This window comes from Capricornis sumatraensis, chromosome 6 (genome assembly GCF_032405125.1).
Source record: "Capricornis sumatraensis isolate serow.1 chromosome 6, serow.2, whole genome shotgun sequence".
Lineage (NCBI taxonomy): Eukaryota > Metazoa > Chordata > Mammalia > Artiodactyla > Bovidae > Capricornis > Capricornis sumatraensis.
This window is the reverse complement of record NC_091074.1, coordinates 44,688,886-44,714,753: the sequence shown is the minus strand read 5'-3', so window position 1 is coordinate 44,714,753 and position 25,868 is coordinate 44,688,886. Positions and strand designations below refer to the sequence as shown.

Below are 25,868 nucleotides of genomic sequence, written 5' to 3'. Positions count from 1 at the left end.
ACGAATATAATCAATCTGATTTCAGTATTGACCATCTGGTGATGTCCATGTGTAGAGTTATCTCTTGTGTGTTGGAAGAGGATGTTTGCTATGACCAGTGCATTCCCTTGGCAAAATTCTGTTAGCCTTTGTTAGCCACAACAAGTTTAAGGTAGAAATTATTTAAAACATCTTTTCTGGCCACAGTGGCATAAAACTAGAAATCAACCACAGAAAAAGGAGCAATAACAATGATTACATAGAGACTGAACAACATGCTAGTAAAAAACAAAAATATTACATCAATGATGAAAAAGAGGAAATTAAAAAATATCTTGAGATAAATGACAGACCGATTTTCTGCCGGGATGATATGTCCATTGATGGAGGGTTAATATCTGCTGGTATAACCGTATTCCTGCCAATTTCTTATCTACTTAGATGCTCCTGTATTGGGTGCTTATATGTTAATGAATGTAATATCCTCTTCTTGTATTGATTCTGCTATCAATATACAGTGTCCTTCTTTATCTTTTTTTTATGGCCTTTGTTTTAAAGTCTATTTTGTCTGACAGGAATATTGTCACCTTTGCTTTTTTGTCATTTCCATTTGCATAATGGAAATCTTTCTATCCCCTTACTTTAAATCTATGTTTGTTCTTCGTCCTAAAGTGGTCTTGTAAGTAGCATATTATAGGCTCTTGTTTTATTATTCAAACTGCCACTCTGTCTTTCGACTGGAGCATTTTGCCCATTGACATTTAAGGACCACAAGGACTGTAGCCAGCCAGGCTCTTCTGTCCATGGGATTTCCCAGGGAAGAATACTGGGGTGGGTTGCTATTTTTTTCCAGGGGATCTTCCCAACACAGGGATCTAACCTGTGTCTCCTACACTGCAAGTGGTTCTTTAGTGCTGAGCCACCAGGGAAGCCCACTTATTCCATTAATTCCCAAAACAAGGTTTATTATTGTTGACTTACAGAAGTTTTTCAAGACCTAAAGTTCTTGTCAATATTTAACAATAACATACCAGGCAGTCCAGAACACTTGAATCGATACACTAAGTCACCCATTTACACCACTAGGAAAGATCAGTGACTGGAATTTTTTCTCTTTTGCCTCTTTATTAAGAATCCTGAGAAAGTCGATCATGAAAAAACAAAAACCAAAACGAATCAGGCAAGATATCACTACAAGTAAAAGAATTTAGAAATTCACTAAGTCATTTTAAATAAGATTTAACCATGAGAGAAAAACTAGAAGTCAACATCCCCAAGTATTTTAAAGGGCAGATAGTTAGTACCTTACATTTTGAGCTTAGGAATAAAATGGCAACAAATACCTGGGGGTCAAGTCCTAAGAAGTCACTTCATGCTTAAGTATTTCAAATCATGATGCCATTGAGTGAAATTGTGTCTGGTTTGTGTGTAGGTAATTTTACTGGACTTTGTGAAATTGTCCAGAATGTACTCTTAACTTTGAAAGGACAAAAAATTTGTGCTTCACTGTTTATATGTCTGAAATCACCCATTCTAATCATATACAAGCTTATTTACTGAGGAACTACAAGTTTATGTTTTGTTCCACAAGATGTGTTCCTATTTAATGTAGACTTAAAATCTCTTACTGCCTTAACAGAGTCCTGCATAGATCAGGCTGTGTGTATAACACCCATTGTTTATACCCAGAGTGGTCATTCATTCCAATTGCAATCACTGTGATCATGGTAGCCTCTATTCCTTCTCTCATGGATACTGGACATCTTTCTCCACATCAAGTTCCGATGGAAAGCAACACCTATGCTGTTTCTTGGAGATACTGTCCCCGGTCTCAGATTTCACAATTCCCTGGGCATGTGTTGAAGGCTGTGATTCTTGTCTAATGGTTTCAAGTGGAAAAGTCCTAAAGGCCAAATCTTTGCCAGCTAAGTCTCTGGAATGCAATGATGCAATGCAAATTTTCCCCAACCTTCTTTGTTTTTCCATACTGTAGCCCCCTCTCTATGGGCTTCCCTGATAGCTCAGCTGGTAAACAATCTTCCTGCAATGCAGAAGACCCCCGTTCAATTCCTGGGTTGGGAAGATGTGCTGGAGAAGGGACAGGCTACCCACTCCAGTATTCTTGGGCTTCCCTTGTGGCTCAGCTGGTAAAGAATCCACCTGCAATGTGGAAGACCTAGATTGGGAACATCCCCTGAAGGGAAAGGCTACCCACTTCAGTATTCTGGCCTGGAGGATTCCATGGATACTCTATGTAGCCCTCTCTCTAAGGGCAGGATATCTATATACTCTGGATTTTGAGTGTTTCAATCAGTAACAGTATCTGCTTTTTTTTTTTTTTTTTTTACAGTGAATATCAGGATGTTTTCTACTTGATTCTCCAATTAGGTTCCAATATTCTACTTCTTGTGGCTAGAGGGGACCCCTGCTGAATGCTCTATTTGCTTTAACAGGTTTTCCAGTTAATTCATATTTCTCCTTTTTTTTTTTTCCCTTTCCTTTTGTGATTAGGTGATTTTCTTTTTTGTTATACTGGTGTTCTCTTCTCTTTGGTTTTTGTGAACATATTGTCTATTTATAATTTGTGGTTACTGTGGTTTTTCAAGCATGTTAACCCATTATTACATTTATTTGCTTTAGAGTGGTAGTCATATGAGCTCAAACACATTCTTTAAAAATAAAGAAAGAAGGAGAAGGCAATGGCAACCCACTCCAGTACTCTTGCCTGGAAAATCCCATGGACGGAGGAACCTGGGTGGCTTCAGTCCATGGGGTCAAACAGAGACGGACACGACTGAAGCAACTTAGCAGCAGCAGCAGCAGCATGCAGTTACAAGCATAATGTAGATGGATCCTAAACTACATATCATGTGTAATTGATAAATGAGATAGTGCTTAAATAAAGAAATGATCCTCTTAAGTGTAGAATTAATGGACTTTTAGATACGCAGATGACACCACCCTTATGGCAGAAGGGAAGAGGAACTAAAAAGCCTCTTGCTGAAAGTGAAAGAGGAGAGTGAAAAAGTTGGCTTAAAGCTTACCATTCAGAAAACTAAGATCATGGCACCTGGTCCCATCACTTCATGGGAAATAGATGGGGAAACAGTGGAAACAATGTCAGGCTTTATTTTTGGGGTCTCTAAAATCACTGCAGATGGTGACTGCAGCCATGAAATTAAAAGATGCTTACTCCTTGGAAGAAAAGTTATGACCAACCTAGATAGCATATTAAAAAGCAGAGACATTACTTTGCCAACAAAGGTCCATCTAGTCAAAGCTATGGTTTTTCCAGTGGTCATGTATGGATATGAAAATTGGACTGTGAAGAAAACTGAGCACCAAAGAATTGATGCTTTTGAACTGTGGTGTTGGAGAAGACACCTGAGAGTCCCTTGGACTGCAAGGAGATGCAACCAGTCCATCCTAAAGGAGATCAGTGCTGGGTGTTCATTGGAAGGAATGATGCTAAAGCTGAAACTCCAGTACTTTGGCCACATCAAGTGAAGGATTGATTCATTGGAAAAGACTCTGATGCTGGGAGGGATTGGGGTCAGGAGGAGAAGGGGACAACAGAGGATGAGATGGCTGGTTGGTATCACCGACTCAATGGACATGAGTTTGGGTGAACTCCGGGAGTTCGTGATGGACAGGGAGGCCTGGCGTTCTGCGATTCATGGGGTCGCAAAGAGTTGGACACAACTGAGCGACTGAACTGAACTGACACAATATCCTTTCTGTGCTGGTGCTTGTATTTAAGACTGTAAATCGCATCAGCTTTTGCACAGTTAATGTCTCTATTAGACTCTTTAAAAAAGTATCTTCTATGGTTAATAAAATGTAAAGACTGCACCTGCTATTATGCTAGCTTTCATTCTTACATATTTTCACAGGGAACCTGCTTTAATGAATTTATTTTGAGAAGTTTTAAATCAAATTCTATATCAGGATTTTACATTAATGTCCAAGAGGTGGTTAGATTTGTTCAACGTTAAAATAGGTATTATGGTAACTTCCTCAACAGTTAAATTACTAATTTAAAGTATAACATGTTTTTTATTAAGAGAAACTAACTTATAGAGAAGTTTGGCTGAGAATAGACAACTTTTAAGGCCCTTTGTTGTACAGAATGCTGTGCTTTAATAAATCATGATGTTGTAATAGAAAAAAAAATAAAGAAAATCTACATTTTCTCGTTCCCTTCCTCCACATTTTATGATTTTTTTTTACTGTCCTCTTATATCTTTTTGTTATTCATTACAGTTATCATCACTTTCACAATATATGTATTTTAATTCTGTGTACTGCCTTATTGAAATGATTTATTTTCCAGCTGTGATTTTCTCTTTCCTATAGATTCTTGCTGCTCTTTTATTTAGACAATACCTTTCAATATTTCTTTTTGGGTAGGGTTAGTACTGCTGTACTCTTTTAGTTTTTGATTGAGAATTTCTTTCTCTCTCCTAAGTGACAATCTTGCTGAGTATCCTAGGTTGCAGGATTTTCTTTTTCAGGGATTTGAATATACCTTGCTGTTCCCTTCTAGACTGCAATATTTCTCTAGAGAAATCAGTCAATAGCTTTATGGGGGTTCCCTTGTTTATTAATTCTGTTTTTCTCATGTTGCCTTTAGAATCCTTTCTGTATCTTTAACTTTTAATATATCATGGTGTAAGTCTGTATTTAAGGTACACTTAAGGTAATTATTTAGATGTATATTCTTACTGTCATTTTGTTAATTGTTTTGGATTTTTTGTTCTTTTGTGCTTTAATGACTATCTTTAGTGTTATGTCTGGATTCCTTTTTCATTTGATTGTTTGTATATCTATTACAGACATTGGTTGTGGTTACCATGAGGTTTTTCTATAGCCCTGGGTATATGTGTGTGTGTGTGTACAAAATTATTTTGCTGATTTCTTAATTTCAAATGCATTTTTTAATACTTTACATTTCTACTCTCTTCTGCTTATGACTACTGCTTTTGATATCATATTTCACGTCTAATTATTCTGTGTGTGGATTATTTCCTGCTTTTACTGCATGTATGCCTTATTAGTGAGCTTTTCCCTTTTCTAATTTTCTCATCCTAGTTGTGGCCTTTTCTGTTTTGCCTAGAGAAATTCCTTTAACATTTGTTTTAAAGCTGGTTTAATGGTACTGAATTATTTTAGCTTTTGCTTGTCTGCAAAGCTTTTGATTTCTCCATTAAATCTTAATGAGAGCCTCGGTAGGTAGAGTATTCTCTATTGTAGGCTTTTACCTTTCATCACTTTAAATACATTGTGCCATTTATGAAACCTTGTTTTTAAAAATTCTCATGCATTTATATTCTTTCTTTCCATTTTGAGAACAGTAAATTAATATGTATCCATTTGAAAAAGACCCATGTTCACATGGTTGTGAAAGACTGTATTATGCACAATTAGCAGAGAGCTGCAATCGACATAATGAGCATTTGCTTCAAAGAAAACAGTGTGAGTTCTGTTGAATCTAATGATACTTTATAAACTGAAATGTGAGGAAGGGGTGGAAAGTATGGTAATGAGCAGAGTCTAGGATTCAGAATCTCGGGTGCTTGCTTTCCCTTTGACCCTAGTTAGCTTTGGCACATCATGTACTTGGGCCTGTTTGCTTTGTGTTCCTTTTCTCAGTTACTGTCAGCCAAGCATCATGTTTGTGCCTTCATTTTCTCTCTTTACCTAATTACTAAACAGAACTTCCTAAGTCTTCTCCTATAATTGTACATCTCATGTAGGCCACTGTTCAGAGTCCGAAGGACTGAAATAGGGACTTTTCAAGGCTCTCATTATTAACTAATGAATGGATGTGAGTATTTCCCTTTAAGAGTAGAAGTATGTATAATTTATAAACATATCACACTCACTGGAGGCATCAAAAAGTATTTCAGTCAGGTGTTTTCTGTATATAGTTAATTTTTTTCTTTAAGTGATAATACTGTACAACTTTAAATGCTGCCTAAAGATTTGAAATGAAATTATGACTATAACTTATTGTGTAACAAATAGTTATAGAAAATTACCTCAACTAATAATGTCTTTATTTACATTATTACAGTTGATAGGTAGAGAAGCATAAAGGCTATATTATAGTAGGGCTTCCCTGGTAGTTCAGATGTTAAAGAATCTGCCTGCAGTGCAGGAGACCTGGGTTCGATCCCTGCATAGGAAAGATCCCATGACACCCCACTCCAGTATGCTTGCCTGAAGACTCCCCAGGAACATGGGAGCCTGGCAGGCTACAGTCCATGGGGTCATATAGAGACAGACATGACTGAGCGACTAAATACAAGCACATAGTAAACATTCAGCATTATCAGGTGAGTAAATATTTGAGGCTGAATTAGTTTTTTTCCTGAGGATAGCATTTACTTCTACATGTACATGTGACTTACCCAAATTTACTGTGGCTTCAAAATTACAAAAACAGTAATAACAACAATAGTAGATTCTTTTCACTCAGTAGGACAAAGCTTTGTGATCTCAAGTATGCAGATACATTTTTTTCTCTTGATATATGTGACTCTGGAAGATTATTTTTTGAGTGACTCTTTCAAATAGGAGTTCAAAAAAGAGGATATAGTGTTAATATCTAAAGAATTAGAAGCCCAAATTAAAAAAAAAATGATACTTTTAAACCAAATGTTTTAGGTTTCAGCTGTTTATTGCTTGCTTCAAATTAAACTGAATAATAATAATAATAATAAATGGGGATGGACAATTATAGATGATCTTATAGACTAGAGCTTCATGGAGAATCATTTTATGATTCACAGACTAGGATTTCTGTTGTTATTTGGAAAAGCAAAAGGAATTAAGAATTTTCCAGACTATTTGGGGCAAGAAAATGTTATTAGAAATGTATTAACTGCTCTGATTAAAGAGATAAAAGTTGATTGAATTGGTAGAAAGTAATTACAATGTTTATAAAGAGAATTGTCTATAGGTAACAAACAAAATTACTAAATGCAATCGATGTGCAGCATGTAACTGAGTAATTCACAGTGGCATTTCTTTTCCATGAATAAAAGAGCACTGGATTTTGGTACTGATTTAACAAGATGAATGCATTTATTTCTCAACACTCTCTGTAAATGTTGACACATCTGTTTAGATGCAAAAGTAGTAAGTAAAATAAAATGCTTAAGACACCTGTTGCAAAATTATCACTAAAAGAAATGATAAGTGTTTCTACCCACTGACTTATGTACAAACGTGTTTCAGTTAGGGGCATCTTATTATCCCAGTTTATACCAGCTATCCCAGTTTAACTGTCAATAGGACCATCTTTCACCCTTATTGTGTTCATTCTCACTTTGAGGCATAAATTATAAGGTTAGAGCAGGCTCTAAGTACTTCATATCCACATCTACAACCACATCTACATCTTGGGATCTTGGTGATTTTCATGATACAATGTTATAGCCATCACAGCCAGGGGAGTACACATATATGGAAAGAGAGACAACAGATGGCAAGTCTGCTTACTAAGTTCACATACAAATTATCATGTGGGAAAAGAAAACACAGCAATTTCTGCAGAATAAGAGCTACTCTACTTATTTACTATGTTTACACAGAGTGGGATATGAAAACCAGAATGATAGAAAGTGGCTAGACTGACCCAGTGATTCCTATGAAACTGCACAGAAGACACGAAAAAAAAAAAAAAAACACCAGAACTTGATTCTTAATATATATTTATCTTGCTCTCTACTAGTCTAGCAATTTAGCCTATTCAGATTTTATATATATATATATATACACACACACATACATACTGGGGCAGGCTGGCAGAAGGGAGAAACCTGATGGTATATAAGCTGGTTGGATGTGTGTTCAATTGTGAAGGAAAAGAATGGAGTTAAGGAATTGACTTTATACACTGATCATTCCATACAAACCTTTAATCTTTTGTGTCTAACATATATTTTTAAACTATTATGAAAACAGGTATAATTAGCTATACTTTCTTTTTTTATGCTCTATAACTGGAACCATAGGTTTACTCTGTTGCTTGACTATCACTCAATTCCACCATCACATCCTCAAATAACACATCTTTTAAAGTATTAGAACATACATTAACATGTTTTGAAATCTGCATTAACATACTTAAATTCTAAGTCAGGGGTAGATAAATTGAGTTATAGATGCATAGAAAATGGAGGATCAGAGAGGATGGCAATCATGACTTTCTTATCCTCTCAGAAGGATGGTGGCATCCAGTCATCACAGCTTGATGACATGGCTATTAAAATCACACAGTTAATGAAGTTGAGGTCCCTGGAAATGAGTCAACAATCAGAAGTTTAGAAAACTAAGAATCTGGCTCTGGAGTAAAGTGACCTTATCAAAGGTACTGAATTTCATGACCTAGAAGATTAGTTTAGGATCACTTTTCCTTCCTCAAGTGACTCCTACTCATCTTACCCTGCACCTTCTTCAAACTAAGCTAGTCACTGATTCATCATCTCCTAGGGTTAGACATTAGAGATACCATCAGGCACTAAACTCTGCCTAAATGCCTGGAAAGTGAAAAACATGTTTGTCTACTAGACAAATGTATAGAGCAGGCATTATATAGTCCTTTGCAACAGGAAAAAATAGGTAATAGTTTTAATATATAATAGATGGTTATGGTATTTTTAAAAAGTATGAAACTATTGAAGTGTTCTGTATCTACTGACATAAAGATGTCCACTTTTACTAAGTTTAAAAAAATAAACTATAAAACAGTACTATTATTAAAATTCTTGGACTTCCCTGGTGGTTCAGATGGTAAAAAATCTGATTGTAATGTGGGAGACCTGGGTTAATCCCTACATTGGGAAGATCCCCTGGAAGAGGGCATGACAACCCGTTCAGTATTATAGCCTAGAGATTGCCAGGGACAGAGGAGCATGGTGGGCTACAGTCCATGGGGTTGCAAGGAGTTGGACATGACTGAGCAACTAAACACAAACAAAACAAATTATTAAAATATATAAATTTATATACACACACTGCAGATATGGATATAGATACATAGATCAGTATAAAAAGCTAGAATGTTATACATCAATGCTACCAGCACTTATTTCTTGGATGTGAGGATAGATAATGTTAATTAAACAAGGAGGAAATTAGATTGAGTGGCTCTAAACACATGGTAGTCTACGTAAGTAAACCAAAATATAAGCGTTTAAAGATTTCCCTTTTGGCTCAGATGGTAAAGCATCTGCCTACAATGTGGGAGACCCAGGTTTGATTCCTTGGTCGGGAAGATACTCTGGAGAAGGAAGTGGCGACCCACTCCAATACTCTACCCTGGAAAACCCTATGGACAGAGGAGCCTGGTAGTCTACAGTCCATGGGGTGGCAAAGAGTTAGATACGACTAAGTGACTAAACTATGTACTTTAAGGTTATGAAATCAAAATACTAGGGAAAACCAATCACACACAGCCATCGAGGCTTTAAGCCACAGCCCATCAATAATTTGTTTACTCTGCTTCCATTCTTTCGTTTTGTACGTCTCTCCCCAGCTGCTGCCTGCTGAGTGTTCCTAACCACTCTTGGTTTGGTGCTGCCCTATTTGCATAAACTTTTGCTCAAACTCTTCATAATTCTAAATGTACCTAAATGTATCTCTGTTTAACTGTAATTATTTTAATATTTTATGTTTATCTTGTTTTTAAATTTTTCATCTTGTAAACATGGTACTATGTCCAAAACGGGAAGAAAAGGGTATTGAAGGACATTCTTCACAACTGCATGTCTGATTTGCTCTTACTATGGTCAGAGGCAAAACCAACAGATTATAGGACTCAACATTCTGGAGTGTGTTTTGTGAAATCTATGTCCAGTTTTCTTTGGGACTGGGATGAAAACTGACCTGTGGCCACTGCTGAGTTTTCCATAATTGCTGGCAAATTGAGTGTAGCACTTTCACAGCATCAGCTTTCAGGATTTGAAATAGCTCAGCTCGAATTCCACTAGCTTTGTTTGTAGTGATGTTTCCTAAGGCCCACTTGACTTTGCATTCCAGGATGTCTGGCTCTAGGTGAGTGATCACACCATTGTAATAATCTGGGTCGGGAAGATCTTTTTTGTACAGTTCTGTGTATTCTTGTCACCTCTTCTTAATATCTTTTGTTTCTGTTAGGTTCCTACCATATCTGCTGTTTATTGAGCCCATCTTTGCATGAAATGTTCTCATGGTATATCTAATTTTCTTGAAGAGATCTCTAGTCTTTCCCATTCTATTGTTTTCCTCTATTTCTTTGCATTGATCACTGAGGAAGGTTTTCTTATCTCTCCTTGTTATGCTTTGGAACTCTGTATTCAAATGGGTATATCTTTCCTTTTCTCCTTTGCTTTCCGCTTCCGGTCTTTTCACAGCTATTTATAAGGCCTCCTCAGATAGCCATTTTGCTTTTTTGCATTTCTTTTTCTTGGGCAATGCCAAAGAATGCTCAAACTACTGCACAATTGCACTCATCTCACATGCTAGTAAAGTAATGCTCAAAAGTCCCCAAGCCAGGCTTCAGCAATATGTGAACCGTGAACTTCCAGATGTTCAAGCTGGTTTTAGAAAAGGCAGAGGAACCAGAGATCAAATTGCCAACATCCAAGCAAGACAGTTCCAGAAAAACATCTGTTTCTGCTTTATTGACTAAGCCAAAGCCTTTGACTGTGTGGACCACAAGAAACTGGAAAATTATGAAATAGATGGGAATACCAGAGCACCTGACCTGCCTCTTGAGAAACCTATATGTAGGTCAGGAAGCAACAGTTCAAACTGGACATGGAACAACAGACTGGTTCCAAATAGGAAAAGGAGTATGTCAAGGCTGTATATTGTCACCCTGCTTATTTAACCTATATGCAGAGTACATCATGAGAAACGCTGGGCTGGAGGAAGCAAAAGCTGGAATCAAGATTGCCGGGAGAAATAGCAATAACCTCAGATATGCAGATGACACCACCCTTATGGCAGAAAGTGAACTAAGAACCTCATGATGAAAGTGAAAGAGGAGAGTGAAAAAGTTGGCTTAAAGCTCAACATTCAGAAAACGAAGATCATGGCATCTGGTCCCATCACTTCATGGCAGATAGATGGGGAAACAGTGGAAACAGTGGCTGACTTTATTTTTGGGGGCTCCAAAATCACTGCAGATGGTGACTGCAGCAATGAAATTAAAAGACGCTTACTCCTTGGAAGGAAAGTTATGATCAACCTAGACAGCATATTCAAAAGCAGAGACGTTACTTTGCCAACAAAGGTCCGTCTAGTCAAGGCTATGGTTTTTCCAGTAGTCATGTATGGAGGTGAGAGTTGGACTGTGAAGAAAGCTGAGCACTGAAGAATTGATGCTTCTGAACTGTGGTGTTGGAGAAGACTCTTGAGAGTCCCTTGGACTGCAAGGAGATCCAACCAGTTCATCCTAAAGGAGATCAGTCCTGGATGTTCATTGGAAGGACTGATGTTGAAGCTGAAACTCCAATAATTTGGCCACCTGATCAGTTGATGCTGGAAAATATTGAGGGCAGGAGAAGGGGATGACAGAGGGTGAGATGGTTGGATGGTCATCAACTCGATGGACATGGGTTTGGGTGGACTCCGTGATTTGCTGATGGACAGGGAGGCCTGGCGTGCTGTGGTTCATGTGGTCGCAAAGTCGGACACGACTGAGCAACTGAACTGAACTGATGTTAAGTTTTCAGCTGGCTTCTGTGGCCATCTATGGAGTTAAACCGCAGTGTAGACTTACAACCAAGAAAAAACACTGAAAGGGCCAAGACAGGACTTAATCATCTCCCTGTAACCTCATCAGAGAGTGGCACTGAGAAGTAATCAGGTTAAAGTGGTTCTGATTTTGATTATGATGAGAGCATCATCATTATGCATTGAATCTCATGTAATTTTAAAACAAATTTAGGTAGATCTATTGGTCCAGACACTAAGTCCTGTCTGACTCTTTGCAATCCCATGGACTGCAGCAGGCCAGGCTTTCCTGTCCTTCACTATCTCCCTGAGTTTGCTCAAACTAATGTCCATTGAGTTGATGATGCCATCCAACCAACTCATCCTCTGTTGTCCCCTTCTCCTCCTGCCATCAATCCTTCCCAGCATCAGAGTCTTTTCCAATGAGTCAGCTCTTTGCTCAGGTGACCAAAGTACTGAAGCTTCAACTTCAGAACTTCAGCTTCAGTCTTTCCCATGAATATTCAGGGTTGATTTCCTTTAGGATTCACTGGTTTGATCTCCTTGCAGTCCAAGGGACTCCCAGGAGTCTTCTCCAGCATCACGGTTTGAAAGCATCAATTCCTACATGGTGAATCTTCTTTATGCTACAACCCTCACATCCATACATGACTACTGGAAAAACCACAGCTTAAACTATGGACCTTTGTTCTCAAAGTGACATCTCTGCTTTTTAATATGCTGTGTAGGTTGGTCATAGCTTTCCTTCCATGGAGCAAGCGTCTTTTAAATTCATGGCTGCAATCACCATCTACAGTGATGTTGGAGCTCAGGAAAATAAAGTCTGTCACTGTTTCCTTTGTTTCCCCATCTATTTGCCATGAAGTGATGGGACCAGATGCCATGATCTTCGTTTTTTAACAGTTGAGTTTTAAGTCAGCTTTTTCTTTCTCCTCTTTCACTCTCATCAAGAGGCTTTAGTTTCTCTTTGCTTGCTGCCATTAGGGTGGTATCATCTGCATATCTGAGGTTGTTGATATTTCTCCCAATGGTCTTGATTCCTGCTTCTGACTCATCCAGGCCAGCATTTCATATGATGTACTCTGCATGTAAGTTAAATAAGCAGGGTAACAATCTACAGTCCTAAAGTACTCCTTTCTCAATTTGGAACCAGCATGTTGTTTCATGTCCAGTTCTAACTATTGCTTCCTTACCTGCATACAGGTTTCTCAGGAGAAAGGTAAGGTGGTCTGGTATTCCCGTTTCTCTAAGAATTTTCCAGTTTGTTGTGATCCACACAGTCAAAGGCTTTCACATAGTTAATGAAGCAGAAGTAGATGTTTTTCTGGAATTCCCTTGCTGCTTCTATGATAGGATGTTGACAATTTGATCTCTGGTTCTTCTGGCTTCCCTAAATCTAGCTTGAACATCTGGAATTTCTCAGTTCACATACTGTTGAACTCTAGCTTGAAAGATTTTGAGCATTACCTAGCTAGCATGTGAAATGAGTGCAGCTGTGTGGTAGTGCAATTGTGTGGTAGTATGAACATTCTTTGGCATTGCCTGTCTTTGGGATTGGAATGAAAACTGACCTTTTGCAGTCCTCTGGCCACTGTGAGTTTTCCAAATTTGCTGGCATATTGAGTGCAGCACTGTCACAGCATCATCTTTTAGGATTTGAAATGGCTCAGATGGAATTTCTTCACCCCCCCCCCCCCCCCCCCCGCCCAGCTTTGCTGGTAGTCATGCTTCGTAAGCCCACTTGACTCCAGGGTGCCTGGCTCTAGGTGAGTGATCACCCCATCATGGTTATCTGGATCATTAAGATCATTTTTGTACAGTTCTGTGTATTCTTGCCACCTCTTCTTATTCTCTTCTGGTTCTGTTACATCCTTGCCATTTCTGTCCTTTATTGTGCTCACATTGTGTGTGAAGTGTTCCCTTCACAGGTATCCCTGAAGGATACCTCTAATTTTCTTGAAGACATCTCTAGTCTTTTCTATTTTATTGTTTTCCTCTATTTCTTTGCATTGTTCACTTAGGAAGGCTTTCTTAGCAAGCAGAGATCTCTGCTTGCTATTCTTTGGAACTCTGCATTCAGATGGGTATATATTTCCCTTTCTCCTTTGCCTTTTGCTTCTCTTCTTATCTCAGCTGTTTGTCAGATACTGTTATGTGTGTATTAAGAATAAAGAAATGGAGTCCTACAGGGGTTAAGTTACTCCCCCCTCCCCACACCCTCGCTCCCGCGCTGCCGACAGTCCATAAAGAACTGGAGCTGAGACCTGAATCGAAGTTTCCTGACTTTGAAGTCTGAGCTCTTAACTACTATACTCTAGTGCATATATATAAATTATGACTTTGAACTTACTATCATGAAGTTGAGTTCCTTATTTTGAAACTCTGGACAGTAAAGAAAATAGATTAAACACCAGATATACCTGTCAGTTTGGTTCAATGATTCATTCATCCTACTGTACTTTTCACTTCCAAACTTTTCTGAATGTAAAAAGCTATAGCTTTCTCTATAATTTAATTTTTCACACAATTCGTATCATATTTAAAAGAAATCTTCAATATTCACCCTATACAGTTAAGAACATAGAGATACAGGATTCTGGTTTCCATTCTCCCAACCATGCCCCCTTCCCTTCTATCTGTGCCTCTGCCTTATATACAGCCCCTCACTCCCACCCCCAATACACACAACCACATACATTCTCAAGAAAAGACAGAATGAAGAGAGTTCATTCCTTGGAAGTGAATAACCACAGTGGAGCAAAGACCATGATCATATTAGCAGAGATGACCGAGAATATTATGAGACCAATAACTCATGAACAGCAAGTCTGCAATAACTGTCTTAATGACCAGTCTAATAGATGGCACTTTAACAACATTTCTGGTACAATCCTTCTGTAAACTCATCTTCAATAAATCTATCATACAAAGAACTGGATTGCTTCACCACATAACCACAGTTTACTGCATCTGGACACAGAAGCATTATGTCAGTTGTCTTACCGTACTGAGTATTCTAACTACTGTGAGATAGACAACTACATGCTCAAAATGTAGGCTGTCAGTGAAAGAGAGATTTTTATGCTACAGAGATGCAGTGGACATTAAGTAAAACAGGACAGAAAGCTCACAATTATGTGTATGAGGGACAAAGTAGAAACAGTCATTGTCATCCAGACACATAGGAGTGTGAATACTGAAACTCTAGAGACTAACTGGTGTTCTTTTTGAAATGGCTTATTGAATTCTTAGTTTTTGAGTGCCTCGAGCACCATTTCTACATTTGTCCTATATTATTTTACACTGACATATTTCTTGTACTGACTTAAAGTTTAGAGTGAAGGATTGCTATGCTGTATTCCTCATTGTGTATGCCACCTCTGGCCCCAAATTCCAGCCCTTGGTTCCATTTTTCTCTGTCAGAGACTTGCAATTCTGACTCTCTAAAAATAGTAGAATACTTCTTGTCTGGAGAGAACTTTTTATCACTTGTTTTTTTAAATCCTACCTTTCTTCCAAGGTTCAGCTCAAATCCTGAAATTCTACTTCCTTGCTACCTGGAGATGTCTCTTAGCTGCTTTCAGATGAACCATCAGTATATGTTACACCATTGCCTATACATTTGACAATTAGTTATGCTTAGCCTTGTAGCATTGCCTCTTTAAAGTTTTAAAAATTCATTATTATAAATTATCCTTTCATTCAATAATTCCTTAGTTTTCCAACTCCACTATAAATTACTGAATGAAATATACTTTACTATTTTTCTTTGTAGTCTGTAAAACAGGACAGGTGAAAGTAAAATATATTGGTATAAATTTAATAATTTTTGTCTCAGTTGCTGTGAAAGTCTTTTGAAATTAGGAAAGTCATTTCTTTTGTAATTCTACTTTCACCCTGATTTATAATGCCGAGTACATATATACAAAAATTTTGAATCTGGAAGTAACAGGCTGATGCCCTCCCTCTTCAGATAATCTTCTCATCAAAGCTGAAAACTGGAAATTCATTGACCTTACAACAATCTATATTGATTTGAAAGACTACTAAAAATAACCTATTGGATAAGCTATGGTCCATAAAATTGCACAGTTTAAACAAGGTCCACAGTATGTTAGAGGAATAATAAGATCCTTTTCCCTATCTAATGCTGGAAAAAACTGAATAGATACATCCTTTCTAAGGGATCTATGTATGTCTATTTACAACTGATGTTACTGAGAAAAGACCATTTTTTCCAAAGTAAAGATATTATTAATCAAGCTATCCATACAGCTTCATTCTTAAAAGATAATTATGTATGTGCTTATTTAAAATATGCATTAAGAAAATATTGTACGTTCTTTTTATCACACTGCACAAATCTTATTTATTCCAACTTGAGGGTACGCTTTGATAGTTTAAGAAGACAGTAAACAAAATACAGAGAGACTAAACAGTCTTATAAATAGCAATATGGGTAATGTTCCAAACACAAAGGAAAGGTAATAGCAGATATAATCTCTTTTACAATATAGATACAATATAAAGCAAGTAGGTTTTACAATGAGGGAAGTAAAAAAAAAAAAGTTTATATGACATTTTTGCAGCTCATACTACTTCCTGGAGGTATGTATTTCATCCCATTAAGGAATTTTGGTTAAAATGATAACACAAAATATTGTGCTTGATACTTGTTTTCCTTGCTTACAGAAACATTAAAAATTCTGTCATGGGGAAATACAGTAAAGAACAAATTCTGTCCCATGATCTTATTTAAATATATTCAAATAACAGAACATGAGAAAAGGAAATATGCTTTCTCTAAAATGGGTCCAAAAACCTATGAGTTTAAAGGATTTATTTTTCAGTCCAAGAAATTAGCAAATACAGACTTTGAAAAATAGATTTTAGATAGCTGTTGGAACTCTAACTGGATTTCTAAATCCCTGAAGTTTATCGAATATTAGAAAAGCAAAAAAAAAAAAAAAATCATGTCTCACATGGTAGCTGTAACAAATATAGACAAAAAAAACCAAGTCCTATGAGAGTGGAGTAAAACTCACAGCTGCATGTTACTGGAATCCTGGCAAAATCCAGTTGCTGAAGTTGTCGTCAAAAATTTAGGGAATAAACTGGAAGAAACTCTAGACTCAGAATTCAAGGGCAACGATTGTGTGCCATTAGTTTTTGTATCCCCTGAGCTTAGCAAAGTAGCTGGTACACAGTAAGAATTCAGTAAATGACTATAATATGAGATGAACTGAATATAAAGCTAGAAGGGGAGACAGACCTCTAAAGGAATGGACATTCATGTGTTTGGAAATTTGTTTTAGAGCTAGCCAATATTTGTAGAATTGGTCTTCCACTGTTCGCAGGGATATTTGGAAGAAATGAGCAGCTTTGTTTCACAGAGTTCATCTGATTATTCTCTAAGGAAAACTATAATCCTCGGTCTGTGGCACCACAATTGTTTGTTGTGGGAATGATTATAGATCAAAACCAAAAAGATTATATCCCTTTTCAAGAGCAAATGAGTAGCAAGAACAGATGAAGTCTTAAGGAAACAAAGACGTTCTTTTCATGCAAATGTGTTTATGATAAAACTAGAGAGAGATAAATACTGAAACTACTAGTCTTTGTGAAACTTGCTGGCAGATTTTTAGTTTTGAGGAAAGATGATTTCCCCGCCCAGAGCTGGCCTTGAGCTATGAATAGCACAGATCATTTTTCTTTACAGATATAGAAAATAGGAAAAGTGAGTTCTGCAATGAGCTTTCTTCTGTGCTTATGTCAGGCACAGGAATGAATGAACGGATGAATGGCTTCCCTATCTCTGCACAGAATCCCCATCAGCTACTTGATCTCCTGTTATGTTGTTGTTGTTTAGTTGCTAAGTCTGTCTGACTCTTGTGACCCCATGGACTGTAGGCTGCTACACTCCTCTGTCCACGGGACTTCCCAGACCAGAAAACTGGAGTGGGTTGCTATTTCCTTCCCCTTGGGGATCTTCCCCATCCAAGGGTCCAACTCCTGTTTCCTGCATTGCAGGCAAATTCTTTATCACTGAGTCACCAGGGAAGCCCCCGATCTCCTGTACTGTCCCACTAATATATTACCCATGAGGGGTCCACCACGGAGAGCCGAAGGTGGATTTTCCCCCTAGACAGAGGACTGTTGGCCATGAAGTTGCTGTCCTTCTCTTCCCATAGGATCTATGCTGTCGTACAGAACATTTTAACTGAATGAAGCCTCTCTACTCATGACTTAATAAATGATGTCCATCTTGATGTTGTGCGACTATGTTTGGGAAGAGTGAGATGTGAAGAGCAGACTATGTTCCTGCTTCATGTTTTACACTTATTCCTATATTCATCGCAGAAACATTTATCATGCTAGTCATAGGTTAATAGTCCAATATTATCTGCTAGTCACAAGGATACCCCAATAAATACAGCAACTTTCCCTGCCCCAAAAAAGCTTTGCTTCCAGTGGAAGGCACACCGGTAAAACAATAAAGACTGTGATCCCTTGCAGTGGATTCAAGCATGGTGAAGAGTGAATCCGCTGCCACAGCCACAGTGACAGGCACTGTCCCACCTTAACACCGGCCTTTGACTCAAGCTTCCTTCAGACCCTGACAGGAGTATGTTCAAACAACTCCACGGAGACATCAGCTCCCTCTGTCAGGTGTTTAAACGTGATACAAACAAAAGCAGCATAAATCTTCATAAAAATGTAGGGGAAAAAATTTAGGTCTCCTTGACTCTTGATAATGTATCCATCAAATATTCAAATATAAAGTATATCCAGTGAATTGTTCACTTTAGAAAACTGTACTTTATATTAAAATATATGAATTCTCACTCAAAATAATAAAGAAAAATACACAAAATATATCACAGAAATTTCCTTTTGGCCTAAGAGCACCTTATTTCTTCCAGTAAATAAAAACCACTTCTTTTATCAAAAACGTTGACAGCTTCCTGAATATATAGCACTGTTTATAATTAGGGTTCTCATATAGATAGCAAAACTTTTTGTTTGCAGTACTGTACAGTGTTTTGTTTTTTGAATATAAGTCTATTTGAATCTAGGGAGTCTATCCAGAAAACATCAGCTGTTTTTAATGTCAGATGAGAAACTGGCTGAGTGACTGCAGCCACAGCTCTTAACCTCTGGGAAAATGTCACCTCTTCAGTGAAACCACAGACTAGATTTGAAGATTTTTGGAAATCCTCAAATATAATTCCCAGCGGAATTCTATGACACTAGATTCAAACTTCTGAAACTTTAGGACAGTGTTCTGTTTTTTGTTTAAGATAATGGGAGACTCCCTGAGCTGTGACAGAAGGATCAATATGGAAGGAATAGAAAAGGAAGAAAAAAGGAAATCAATGCCCAGTTGGTTGCACAGCAACACCCACCAACTCCAGTGCTCAGGCTGAAACTTTTTATTTCTCTTCATGTCTCAACTGATGACAGGGAGGCCAATTAATTACCTTGGGGTGGGGGGGAAACGAGACCAAGTTTTTCCACGGTCACTAATGTGACACCCTAACTGCTCCTAATATAAAGGGAGGCAGCATTTCAGAGTTCGTTAACTGTACTAATTATAGTTTCTCAATCACTTCAGCCATGCTTGCACTTCTAAGTTACAGATTTGGTTCTACGTCTGATGGGACGGCGTAGGGCTTGAGCACAGTGAGGGGGAAGGGAGCTCCTGATCTATGTGATACTTAGTGGTTCTTATGGAGAAGGAAATAGCAACCCACTCCGGTGTTCTTGCCTGGAGAATCCCAGGGACGGGGGAGCCTGGTGGGCTGCCATCTATGGGGTCGCACAGAGTCGGATGCAACTGAAGCGACTTAGTAGTAGTAGTGGTTCTTAAGGGACTCATTCATGTTACTTGAACATTGACTGTTTTGCAAGTAATCTTTGTCAAACAGATGAAGGCATTCAAACTGTTCCTTTTTTCCACTTTTTATTTTATACTAGAGTCTACTTGATTTGCATATACATATATCTATTATTTTTCATTTAGGTTATTATAGAATATTGAGTAGAGATTCCTGTGCTATACAGTAGGTCCTCTGATTATCTACTTTGATAATCTATTTTATATAATCTCTATACATAGCAGTGTGTGTATTTCTTATTTTTAACTGGAACATAATTGCTTTACACTATTGTGTCATACATCAACATGAATCAGCCACAGGTATACGTGTGTTCCCTCCCTCTTCAGCCTCCCTCTCACCTCCCACCTCATTCTACCCCTCTAGGTTGTCACAGAGCACAGGGTTGAGCTCTCTGGCTCCTGCTGATAATTCCCACTGGCTATCTATTTTACATACGGTAATGTGTATGTTTCAATGCTACTCTCTCCATTTGTCCCAAAAGAACTTAACCATGCTGTCTTCATCACTACTCACCTTCTAACTGCTTTCATAGAGCTTCTTTTCGGAGGAAGAAAGGAATGTTACAGCAGACAAGATGAGCTCTGGAACAAATTCAGTGCTAGTGCCTAACATATATTCACCTTCATACCAACTTTATGAGTAAAGACTAATATTCTTATTCTAACTAAGACAGAAGCAGGGCCACGAGAGGTCCAGTAACTGGTTCAAGTCAAGCGGCACAGTGCTAATTGGCAGAGTGAAAATAGGAACCTTGTTTTCCCTGACTTCAAAGCTCTCTGCTGCATCTGCTATTGTAACCCTCAAAGTACACACTTTTCACTCAGGCCCTAAAACCCCGACTTCATTTTAAAATCAAAATAAAACTCTAAAGTGGCCTCTCTCTCGCTATTGATCTCTTTGAAGTTGAAAGCTTGCTTTGGAAGTAGAGACACTTCAGGATTAACTGTTTCCTGAGAGCCTTGGGCTCCACATAGGAGCAGTAGAAAGAGTCTGGACAATGTCCAGTGATGGTTAAGAGCCAATCAGTTAGGACAGACTAGTGTGAGAACAAGGGTTGAGAGACAGAAAATTGAAGTTACATGAGATTCCCCCCAAATGCTGCTATGACTCCCAGAAGAAGAAAATGAGAAGTTTAAGTATAGAAGATATGGAGTTTAACCTTGCTACGGAAACTGTGCCAGGTTTTTGTTTTTGTTTTTTTTTTAAGTGGGTCTGTGAACATTAAAGAAGTCCAAATTCAAGTAAGTTTTGGAACTTGAGAATTTGCTTGCAATTTGAATTGTAACAGCTACAAAAGTACAGAAAGAATAAAAGACTATAAACACATATCTACACACCCTGGTTTTGGAAGCAACATTAACTTCTAAGGGGAGCTGCTGTGTCTTTGTGTCCTACTAGATTTGTTTACAAGATGCAGACTGGCAGCCAGCTGGGAAGGGACTCTCTGCACCTTCGTATCTTACTTGATGAGGCCAGTCCTCAGCTATGAACAAAGAAAGTGTCTTCTCAGACTGCCAGCTGGCAGGCTTGTTTTCACTCTAAACACTGCACTGGGAGTTTAATCAGTAGGTATATTTGAGTTAAAGCTGAGGGGTCTGCATTAAAATGCATTCACTTCTGTACTGTCTAAAGATAATGACAGTGTATTTTCTGAGAGAAAAGGGTCTGAAAATAAGGTTTCAACTGCTGATAAATCAGGTGGGGATGAGAAAAGCAGCTCTTTTTACAGAAAGACATTCTTTGTTCTGTTTGCTCCTGTTGTTCCTACTAGCAATTTTGACCACAACAAAGAGCTTCCATGAACTGTAAATTCAGTTAGAAATTGATCCAGACACACACTTCGGTTAATCATCTGCTGTGGGGCCAGTGGTGAGTGGTTTGCTGGGTGGCCAACAGCATACAGAGAAGGCCTAACACCTGACCAGGAGAAGTTAATATTCGAACGCAGGAGGTAAGTAGAATAAAAGAAATGACAGCCTAGTGCTAAGAGCATTGGTTTAAGTTAGCAAGTTTTCTTTTTTTTTTTCTTGATGATGATGATTTTTTTTTTTTTTTTCTTTTTTATTGAGTTCAGAAAAGCCCTACAGGTATGATCAATGACAGGGATGGGAAGAGGCCAGAGTTTCATTGATTCAAAGACTTTTTTTTTTCGCGTTTTAATTTCTCTGAAATTGACATGCATCTTAAAATTGATGGCATCTTTGATGAAAGAGGACCTACTCAGACTGCTGAGCACTTGTATCAGGGGCTCTGTAAGCTTTTTGTATGTATGTATTTATTTTTAATTACTTTCGAGGTAGGTTTACTTCTATTTTAGAAATGAAAAAAGGAAAGTACAGAGAGGTTCAGTTATGTGCTTAAGGTCACACAGCTTGAGACAAACAGCCTGACTCCACGAGCTGTGATTTCAGCCACTGGTGTCCTCCCACCCCACTGTTAGCTCAGGGAGTACAAGGTTCCGAGTGGCACGCAGGGGGCTTTAGACCTAATCTGAAACAGAAAAACTACTGTGTTTTTAAAGAAGTAGGTAATGATTCCCACACTCTTACCCCCAGTCAGGATGTTCCACTTTGGAATAGTAAATTCAGCCATTCATCTCCCCCAAAGGAGGTTAAATTGGTTTATCCAGCCCAGGTATGAAAAGGATACTAGTTTTTATATTATAAAATCATTCATTTTCTCATTCATTACACTAACCACCAAAATGTGTTCAAAGTTTAAAAAAAAAAAAAGACAAAACACTTTCTATCCCTGTGACTCATGTGTCAAACATAATTAAACATTTTCCCTGGTCAATTTTACTCGTCAACTCTGCATAAAAGATGAAAATAGATCTGTCAGCCACCACTTTTTTACTTGAGAAAGGCAGGGAAGCCACTCTGAAGAAAAATTCAGTGCATTGAAAGCTTGACAAAAAGAGAAATGTGCGTATATGTATGTTTGGTTTCTTGTTTACATCTCTGTAATGCCCTAATGAGTGTCCACTGTCATGAGTTTACACATAAATTAGAAATTAATTGAAAGCAGATATGACAAGTAGTTTTTGCATTATGAATGCTTGGAGGTTTACAAAACATGAGCAATAAAGGCTTTCTGCCTACAAATGCACTCTGGCACACAAACACAGTCAGATACACCTACAGCCTTTTTCTAGAGAAAACAGAAATGTTTTCTTTGGGGAACTTTGCTTTGATGACAGATAGTTTTGTCCCTCTGTGGAGAAAGACAAAGTTTACCACTGGAGATGAAAAAACATCTATGGAGAATGTAGAAAATGACAAAGGAAAAACCACTGGGTTTGCCCAGGGATAATGATGCAACACAAACTGGGGACTAAGACATTTTTACAAAATTTTTAGCATAAATATTGACATAGTTGAAGACTTAGATTTCTGGATTCTATAACCAACACATAAGAAACAACAGTAAAATCTTTGGTGTCTAGAGCAGGTGAGTTAAAATAGTGTTCTTCTTCAAACAGGAAGTCATGAATTTGTGAACTGTTTCAGCCACGTACCCGGTGTGTGACCTTGAATAAGTTGCTCTTTCTCAGTCTTTTGTTCCCTACCCCTGTGATGAGAAGGTTAAACTACATGATCCCTGAGGTCTATTCCAGCTCTAGCCATTTAAAAATAGGATCTAAGCAATGTTTTTTTTAACATCTCTATATATCTTGGCATCTCTTGATATGTTTCATCATTCATGAGGAAATAATATATGTTTTTAATTTACCTGTCTCACCAGTATTGTGAAGATTTTAGCCTATTAGACAAAGGTGCCACATACATGCTGTCATTAAAATGGAAAGACAGGGCACTTTTATCTGGAATGTTTCAGATAAGAGGCTCATTATCCTCTGCCCAGAATGGAGATGTGAGAGCGTTGCCATGAGTACGGGAAGAAACTTAGCACATTAGGATGCTAAATGTTGGAGGGCACACGGGCGCTGAGATTAAAGATAATACGCTTGCACAGATGGCAGCAAAGATCCTGGACTAGACCGGGTAGCAACAAAATAGGTCAAAGGTATCCTTCTGATAGGCCTTCTGTGAATCAGGTGTTCACCTTTCTCCGACTGCAGCAAAAACAAACCAAAACAAACCTGATCTTCAGAGGGTGTGTGTGTGTGCTCACTCATTGTCTGACTCTTTACAACCTCATGGACTGTACAGCCTGCTAGGTTCCTCTGTCCATGAATTTCTCAAGCAAAAATACTGGAGTGTGTTGCCATTTCCTACTCCAGGGGATCTTCCTAATCCAGGGATTGAACTTGTTTCTCCTGCATTAACTGATGGATTCTTTATCAATGCCCATTCAGAATAGTTTAGCTTTATTTCTTTCTACATTTATTTATTTATTTAATTGAAGAATAGTTGATTTTTTTTTTCTGGTGTACAGCAAGGGCTATACATATTCTTTTCCAGATTCATTTCCACTATAGTTTATTATAAGATTGGATATAGTAGTAGTTTCAGGGTATGTGTGCGTGTATATACATATAGATATAGTTGTTGTTCAGTCACTCAGTTGTGTCCGACTCTTTGCGACCTTGTAGACTGCAGCACGCCGGGCTTCCCTGTCCTTTACTACCTCCTGGAGTTTGCTCTATCTCGTATATACACACATGTTATGTATGTATGTGTGTGTGTGTGCGCGCGCGCGAGTGTGCACGTGTGTGTGTATTTAAGATGATACCACTAAAAGGCCTAGTGATGACAAATTTGAAAATATAATAGATATTGGATAAGTATTTATGTAACTGCCATGGGCAGATAGACTGTGGCCTAAAAAGTAATTTGTAAGTCACCTGCTTGGAACTTTGAAATCAGCTGAGTTAACTACCTTTAAAAGGGAGATGATTTCCTCAATGTAGAAAACAAAGGTATAGATTCTATAATGTACCTGAAGTACATTGCCCCCTGACAAAATGCTCCTCACTGCTGTCTTCCTATTTATGCTATCAGCTATTGTTGTTCACTCAGTTGTGTCTGACTCTTTGTGATCCCATGGACTGCGGCACACTGGGCTTCCCTGTCCTTTGCTATCTCCCGGAGTTTGCTCAAACTCATGTCCATTGAATCAGTGATGCCATCCAATCATCACATCCTCTGTCACCCCTTTCTCCTCCTGCCTTCAATCTTTTCCAGCATCAGGGTCTTTTCCAAGAACTTTTTTCAGTTCTTTGCATCAGTTGGCCAAAGTACCGGAGATTCAGCTTTAGCATTAGTCCTTCCAATGAATATTCAGGGTTGATTTCCTTTAGGATTGACTGGTTTGATCTCCTTGCTGTCGAAGGGACTCTCAGAGAGTCTTAACCAGCACCACAATTTGAAAGCATCAATTCTTGAGTGCTCAGCCTTCTTTAAGGTCCAACTCTCACATCCATACATGACTACTGGAAAAAATATAGCTTGGACTGTACAGACCTTTGTTGGCAAAGTGATGTTTCTGCTTTTTAACATACTGTCTAGGTTTGTCATAGCTTTTTCCAAGGAGAAAGAACTTTTTAATTTCATGGCTGCAGTCACTGTCTGCAGTGATTTTGGAGCCTAAGAAAATAAAGTCTGTCACTATTTCCATTGTTTTCCCATCTATTTGCCATGAAGTGATCAGACCAGATGCCATGATCTTTGTTTTTTTGAATGTTATGTTTTAAGCCAGCTTTTTCACTCTCCTCTTTCATTTTCATCAAGGGGCTCTTTAGTTCCTCTTCACTTTCTGCCATTAGGGTGTTATATCATCTGCTTATCTGAGGTTATTGATATTTCTTCTGGCAATCTTGATTCCAGCTTGTGCTTCATCCAGCCTGGCATTTTGCATGATGTACACTGCATATAAATTAAACAAATACGGTGACATTATACTGCCTTGATGTACTCCTTTCCCAACTTCGAACCAGTCCTTTCTTCCATATCCAGATCTAACTGTTGCTTCTGGACCTGCACACAGGTTTCTCAAGCGGCAAGTAAGGTAGTCTGGTTTTCCCATCTGTTGAAGAATTTTCCGCAGTTTGTTGTGATCCACACAGTCAAAAGCTTTACCACAGTCAATTAAGCAGATACTTTTTCTGGAATTTCCTTTTCTATGATCCAACGGATGTTGGCAATTTGACCTCTGGTTCCTCTGACTTTTCTAAACCCAGCTTGCACATGTGGAAGTTCTCAGTTCACATACTGTTGAAGCCTAGCTTGAAGGATTTTGAGCATTATCTTGCTAGCATGTGAAATGAGTATAACTGTGCTGTAATCTGAACATTCTTTG

At 38.1% G+C, this 25,868-nt stretch overlaps 1 protein-coding gene and 1 pseudogene across 1 annotated transcript in view; both read right to left on the bottom strand.

The window, feature by feature from the left end:
* Window positions 1-25,868, bottom strand: part of PTPRD (protein tyrosine phosphatase receptor type D) — a 366,674-nt gene that overhangs the window by 91,380 nt on the left and 249,426 nt on the right. The gene's annotated exons all lie outside the window — the stretch shown is intronic.
* Window positions 1,674-25,595, bottom strand: LOC138081202 (basic immunoglobulin-like variable motif-containing protein pseudogene; annotated as a pseudogene).